Source organism: Pteropus vampyrus, unplaced genomic scaffold, assembly GCF_000151845.1.
Source record: "Pteropus vampyrus isolate Shadow unplaced genomic scaffold, Pvam_2.0 Scaffold30, whole genome shotgun sequence".
Taxonomy (NCBI): domain Eukaryota; kingdom Metazoa; phylum Chordata; class Mammalia; order Chiroptera; family Pteropodidae; genus Pteropus; species Pteropus vampyrus.
This window is the reverse complement of record NW_011888811.1, coordinates 7380114-7387343: the sequence shown is the minus strand read 5'-3', so window position 1 is coordinate 7387343 and position 7230 is coordinate 7380114. Positions and strand designations below refer to the sequence as shown.

General features: G+C 47.8%; 1 protein-coding gene across 1 annotated transcript in view; it reads right to left on the bottom strand.

Moving 5' to 3' along the window:
- Positions 1–7230, bottom strand: part of CCNJL (cyclin J like) — a 49632-nt gene that overhangs the window by 14194 nt on the left and 28208 nt on the right. The window lies entirely within an intron of this gene.

Below are 7230 nucleotides of genomic sequence, written 5' to 3'. Positions count from 1 at the left end.
GAGATAAAGGCAGGCACAGAGCATGGAAACCCTCCAGGTACAGGAGAGCGCTTCAGTGACAGGTCTTCAGAGGAGAGAGGAAGCTGTGAAGGACATGGGTGGGGAGCAGCGAGTGCCCTCCCCCATCCTCCTCCCCATCCCCACCACTACTCTGGCCTTAAAGCCTTGCTGCAGCCATGTTTACGATCTCCGGCGCCTCCAGGGATCTGGACCTTAGAAAAAGTGCTGCAGAAAGGAGCCTCTAATGCCAGCCATACCTGGGCTTCAGGGGCCCTGTGGGCAGACCCGGCTCCCTCCCTCCTGAGGAAACAAAGAAAAAGCTCCCTGGCTCCCTTATGGTGCCTCGCTCCTTTCTCTCTGAAGCAAGGCTGTTCTGTTTGAGGCTGCATCCCTGGTCTCTGGGACAGAGTGGGCCTCGATAAATACTGAATGAAGGAAGGAAAGAATGAATGAATGCACATTTCTGACAGGCTGAACTGATTCCTGAGGCCGACTTTGGAAACCGAAACTAAAGATGAGGTTTCTTCAGGAGGAAATTATAAAAATGCCTCCCAGATCAGAGGTGGCATTCAGCCAGCTGGGTCACACACCGGCTTCCCTTCTGGCTGCAAGGATTTCCCTGTCTCAGGATGGAGCAATTGGTGCCATCACTTCACACGGTGGCCGTGGCAAATCCTTGGCTCCTTCCTCTGTGCTCTGATTTTCAAGGAACCTAAATAATTTCACTGATTGTTTAAAAGCAGGGGCTGTGGGGGCAGAGGCCACGTGTCATGTACACAACTGGCATCTGGAGCCAGGGCCAAGCAAGGGCTTTGTGTGAGAAACAGAGTTGTTTCCTGTGATGAAGGTCACTGCTGTGCACTCCCCAGGGCTGCTCTGGACCAGGCCTGATGGGGCTTTGGCTGCGGGAAGAGCAGAGAGTGAATCTTTCTGGGCAGCAGTGAGAAATTGTGGACATCAGGGGCCCTGGTCCCCTGTTGTTCCAACCTCTGCTGGGAGCAAAGGAGAAAGAGGAGAGGCAGTCTTGATTACTCCTCTCAAGGTCAGAAGGGGAACCACTTGCAGACATGAGATCCGGTTCTGAGGTTAACATGCAGCTCAGAAGGCAGAGCTGGGGGTCCCCTGGCAACCTCTCCATTTGCTGGCCCGAGTTCTCCTGGTGCAGCCATGGAAGGAACAAAGGCTGCTATTGTGTAGCGGCTGAGAATGACTCAGGGGGACAGTTACCTGGGTCCCCATCCCAGCCACGTACCCTTCAGCAAATTACCTAACTTACTGGGCCTCAGTTTCCTCCTCTATCCACTGGGTCAAAAAACTACTGTCTATTCCACGGGATAGTTCTGAGAATTAAATGAGTGAATTGAAGCAAAGAACTCAGAACATGGCCAGGCATAAGAACACCCAATAAATATTAGTCATTCCATGATCAATGAGGCCAGGATCAGCCTTCTGCCCCCAAATATTGATAATACATATTTAAAAAATGTACTGAGTTTGTAACTAATTTTAATTTTATTCTTTATATAGTTCTTCTACATTCTAATTTTCTACAAGGAATAAATATCAGTCTCCTGCAGAGAAAAAAAATGATTTAAACTTCTCAGAAGACGCCACTGATGGACTCCGGAAGCCAGAACTGGCAGAGTAACTGCTAAAGAAGGTTCTAGAACATGGGTCTGCCCTAGTCCAAGACTATCAAGGCATGAATCTGCTTTACAAGTGCCCACAGGTCAGGAGTTGTCATACTTCCCTAGAAGAGCCCCATAAATCCCAACATGTCAGTGACAAAGACTTCCTGTCTAGACATCGAAATGCTTATAATTAAAATGAAGACTTAGGAGGTTGGGAGAAGCAACGCATGCTTCTTAAAAATTCAGGCAAACTCAGCTAACATAAAAACAATCTCTGATCTCACCATCCAGGGATGTTAACAGGCTGGAATTTCCTTCGGGTCTGAAAGTGGTTTGAAATGCAGTTGTGATAAAACCTGCTGGTAATATCACACCAATGCTGACTCGGCAGTGGGTACCCAAGGGAGGGCAGGCTGCTGTGACCTGGGGAGAGAACTCTCTATCGCGTAGAATCCTCTAGACGAGATAAGGAAGAGCTATAATCTGCACAATCTTCCGTGTGGTTCTCCCAGGGAATAAGGGACCTAATGGATAAGGACTCAGGCAATAGCAGGAGAACAGGTATAATGTGATCCTGGCTGTAAACAGGGCTACAAGACATAAGTATTCAGTACAGAGAGGGTTCTGGTGAAAGTAATAAAAAGAAAATAAAGACGAACGCCTAGCTCCCAGCAGCCCAACTGCAGACAGCACAAAGAGCAGACAGGGCACCTGATGCCAGCGTCCCGGACATCTTCCCACTGTGTGAGCCAAGCTGTTCGCCTAACGGGAAGGACGCTTGTTTTTTTCTTGGCAGCTGGCTCGTTCTTGGCATGTGCCAAAAGACCTGTTGGCAATGTCTGGCTTGAAAGCTGCTTGAGATGAGGACTTGATCTATTTTGTGTTCCACTGTCTCCCAGGCTCAGCGCATAGTAGGTATATGTATGTGAAATGAATCATCTTCAATGACAAGGACTATAGACATGCCTTCTGTTCACCATTTCCCCGGGGCTGAACACAGAGTCTGGCATATAGCAGAAATGGAATAAATGTTTTCTGAATGATTTACCTATGTGGGATCAAGGGCTCCTGAATCTCCATGTTCCATTAACTCATACAGGTTAAGATCCCCCCACCAAACACACAGACCCTCGGAGCCCAGAACTCCAGGCCCTGGACAAACAGGTGTGGGACCAGACTTGCTAAGGCAAACTCCACAATTTCTGAGTTTCCAACCCAGCCAGCTGTCTGACAGTCACTTCACAAAAAAATCCTCCCCCTGAAATAGCTCTAAGGCTGCCAGTCTTCAGAGATGGGAACAGGAAATGGAAAATTACCACATCTCATTCACTGCACTGAAACACTGGAGCCCTGAGCCCGGATTTGTGTAGTGTGGCCCTCATGTGACACATACCACCTTTTCCAGCATGCCTTGTGCTGTGTGCTGTGTAGCCACCCCCAAGATGCCACCGATTAGAAGGTGTACCATGAATGCTGCAGCAGCTTTTCAGAGGAAACAGTCAATAACTGTCACATTAAATGCACAGATGTAATGTAAGACCTACTCGGATTTCTGAAGCGTGAAACTATGGCCCGGAGGAAATGTCCAATCCCTGCTGGGCACTCCTGCCCAAGGCCCGAGGAGCTGTTAAATTTTCTCTTGCGCACAAGGAAATCACATTTCCTTGCAGATCTGGGTTTAATCCTGTAAGTAAGTTTCATGTTCTGTGTGAAATATATGCCTGAAAAAGGCCACCTAGAAAAACTGACCCATTTGCATACACTGCTCACAATTAGTGCCCGGAGGCACCCTGAGCAGCCCCAACCTGGAGAGCTTGTGGGTTTAACCTCCCCAAGCAGGAGGGATGAAGACCACTTTCAAGTTTCCAAAATCTCTGAAGGGGTGACCCCAACCCTGCTGTCAAAGAGGCTGCTTCTCAGAAGCAACAGTTGCCAAATAAAGCAGTGGGGAGGGGAAAAAGGAGGGATGCAGGAGCGAGTGATGGGGAGTGAAGGTGGTTTACTGAGAGAAAGACAAGCCTCTCCTACAACCTCCCAAGAGCAGCACAAGCGCCAGGGCAAGGGATGGATTTTACTGGTACCTGCCCTAAGACACTACCTAATGACTTCCAGCTTAAGGAGCCTTCAAAGCAACTGGTCTGGGAACTCATTTCTCCCCCGGACATCCTGGACAGGACAAGGCTGAAAGGTGGAAAGCAAAGGTATTCCCTGCTGGGAGCGCAGGAAAAAAAGCCACAGGTGGACACTGGTGAGGGGCCACGTGGAGAATGGTCATTGTCACTTCTGACAGTTTGTTGTTTAGGTGGAAGGTGTAGTTCTAAAGGCTCCTGCAAATTAAGTTCAATTTAAGGTAAAGGGGATCTCGTCAGCTGTCGGTTTCGTTAAAACCACTGCGAGGCAATTCAGCGAGCGCTACTTGTCAAAACCTTAAATGCACAGACCCTTTGATCACAACAATTCCACCTCTGCGAATTTATTTCACAGACATACTCACTTCAGTATACAAAGACACAGGGGAAAGGACAGTTGCCATATCGCATACAGCAGTGGAAAAAAAACATGTCCAGGGAAAGGAATCATTAAATAGACAGCAGTGTTTATAATATGGAAGACACTGCAGTCAATAAAAAGAGTAAGGTAAATCCACACAGGCTGACAGGAAAGATACTCCCTATTGTACAATGAAGAAAGCATCTTTGGCATTTAACCCACTTGCGTAAATATATGGTCGATTCTAGTTATTCACAGTAATTATGGTAAAGTCACTGTGAACATCGGACCAGTGAATGCCGACCCACGCTCCCCAGGAAAGAGGCAGAGTTAGGTTCCTAGGTGCCTCTGATCACGATCAATCAATACATAACCTCGTTTTGTGTATTTCTGTGTAATATTTTGCTGATTCACTATCACAGACCTCACAGCCAACAGCACTGCAACTCCTGCCTAAACAAAGCTTATCTCACACACATATTTTCTCCATAAGGCGCACACAGCCTTCTCACACTTAGCAACACCAGACAGCCACCCAGCACTAAGGCTGGGACCATTTTAAACAGCAAAATCACCAACAAGCCGAAAGTGAAAAAACACGGCACTACACAGACTGAAAAGAAGGCCACTGTGTTAAGTATGAGAGCCCAAAGAAGGAGGCAGAGCGCTGCCTTGTTCCACGTTAGCTGGGAACATGCACGCAGGATGACTCACATTTTTTGCTCTTCTGCATATGTCCATGAATGACTGCAGAAGTTCTGTGAGTACTGATTTGGGGGCTAAAAATAAATTTTAGTGAGTAGGTAAACTGGCAAGTATGGAATCTCTGAATCATGAGGCTCAACAATATGTTTGTATATGCTCAGAACATTTCTAGAAAATATACTAGATCGATGTTGGAAGAAGACACAAGAATCTCCTTCCAGAAGCTGTCTCTGGAGAGGAGGACGAGCATCGGATGGAGAGAGAAAGAATGAAAACGGGAAGAAGGGAGAGACTCTGGCAGTTTTGTTTACTGGGAAGATTCTACGGGTGTAATCTATGATTCATTCCCCACCCCCCCGTAAATGAAAATAGCTTTATTTTCCCAATTATGAAAACACACAAGTACTTCTAAGTCCAGAAGGATACACACCAGACTGTGGGAATGGGATGATGGATTTGGGGGAAAACTAGTTTTTTATACTAGGTATTTCTGTATCTTTTGGATTTTTTACAGTGAAAATGTATCTCATACTTCTTATATCATAATAATGTCTTACACTTAAGGCCACTGGTCCCACCTTTTGTTTTTCGGGCTTTCTCTCCCACCCTCCTTCCTCTCGCTGCTTCACGTCCTGGGGTTAAGGACTCAACACCTGGTTATATGAAATATCCGGAATAGGCAGATCTATACGGACAGAAAACGGATTAGTGGTTGCCAGGGGCTGAGGGTGGGAAGAAATGGAAAGTGACTGCTGAATGAGCACCGCGGTTCCTTTTGGGGTGATGAACGTGTTCTGTAACTAGACAGTGATGACAGCTGCACAACAGCGTAAATGTAGTAAATACCACAGAACTGTACTCTTTAAAATGGTTAAAATGGTGAATTTTATGTGATGAATTTTACCTCCATCAAAAAAAATAAAATTGCAAGCTGTGTGACCTTAGGCAAGTTATTCAGCCTCTCTGAACCTACAGAATGAGCGGATGACAGCAGGACCACATACGCTGGTTGTGTGGACTCTGTGTGATGTGGGTGTAGAATGGCCGGTACAGGGCTGGGTGTGTAGAAAGGGGCCAGTAAGTAACGAAGCTGCTGTCACCAGATGATGATGTTGCCCCGTCCAAGCCAACTCACCTGTCCAAGTCAACTCACCTGTAAGTCGTAGAGTTGCCATGGTTTCCAATTGCTTTAATTACACAGCAACAACAAAAAGGCAGTTGGGGGAGGGGTACCATAGAAGATGGAAGATTGAAGGAGAGTGGCTCCGCTCTATTTATAATATATTTATAGCTACACTATATGTAGAGTCTGTCTTGTGTTAAGTAGGAAATGCGAACAATTAACTTGGTCATAGAGAGACAACGGGGAGGCTTTGCCACTGGTCCACCATGGGACAACCTACAAGCTCTTGCTTTTTCCACCTCCTTCTCTAGGTCTGCAAGCATGGGTCCTGGGCTGACTGCTGTTTTAGCAGGCAGAGGGGCTGTACACGGGTAAAAAGGTTCCACCTGGACAAAGGCTCTTATCTGAAAGCAGCTCTCAGAACCTAAGAACTGACAGGTGGAGGAAAGAAGAACTGTGTCTCCTTTTATCTATCTGCAAATTATTTGGTATGGAATTAGCAGAACTTCAAACTCCCTGAGGCAAGGTGACCCCCCTTGTGGCTGACAGTCAGCTTAGGGAGAGGGGAGGGAGGGATGAATAGGATTTCAGGCTGTCATGGAAACTTTTCTTTCCTTGGGCCTCTGAGCATATGGCAGGTGTCCTGAAAACTCCAGTCCCGCCAGAGGCTGCCTGCGGCCCTCAGACATGAGGGTGGGGGCCTCCGCCTCTCTGTCTGCGAGGCCCCCTCCCTGAGCAATGGCGGCAGCAGCACAAAGGAGTCTCCAGTGTGCGCCTCACGTCCCAGCTCCCCAGACAGACGCTGGGGGAGAGCCTCTGTGGCCCCATGGAAATCTAAGTCCCCTGGTCCCAGCGGGCCTCGATGCAGCCCACAGATCACAGACAGCAGCAGGCCAAAGGCCACCGCGCAGGCTTTCCTTGGGCCAGCTGAAACGCGACGCTCGCTCTGCCCTCGGCTGACGGGGATGTCTTGCAAGCCCCACATCTCTTCCCAAGACCAAAGGGAGCCGAATGTTGCTTTGGGACTTTGAAGTAGCACGCAGGCTGGACTCTCAGCAAGACTGACTCCTCTGTGTAACATGGGAAATCCAGCTGGCCCAAGGTAGAGAAAATCACGAATTGGGAGGCTAGAAACCCAAAGTGGCCAAAGGGATTATAAATAACAGCAGGTGGAAGGTGCCAGGGTGGAAAACAAGACTGAATTTTGAAAAGTCTAAAGCTTCTGGAACTAGATGATTGTGGCCGTGTGTGTGTGTGTGTGTGTGTGTGTGTGTGTGTGTG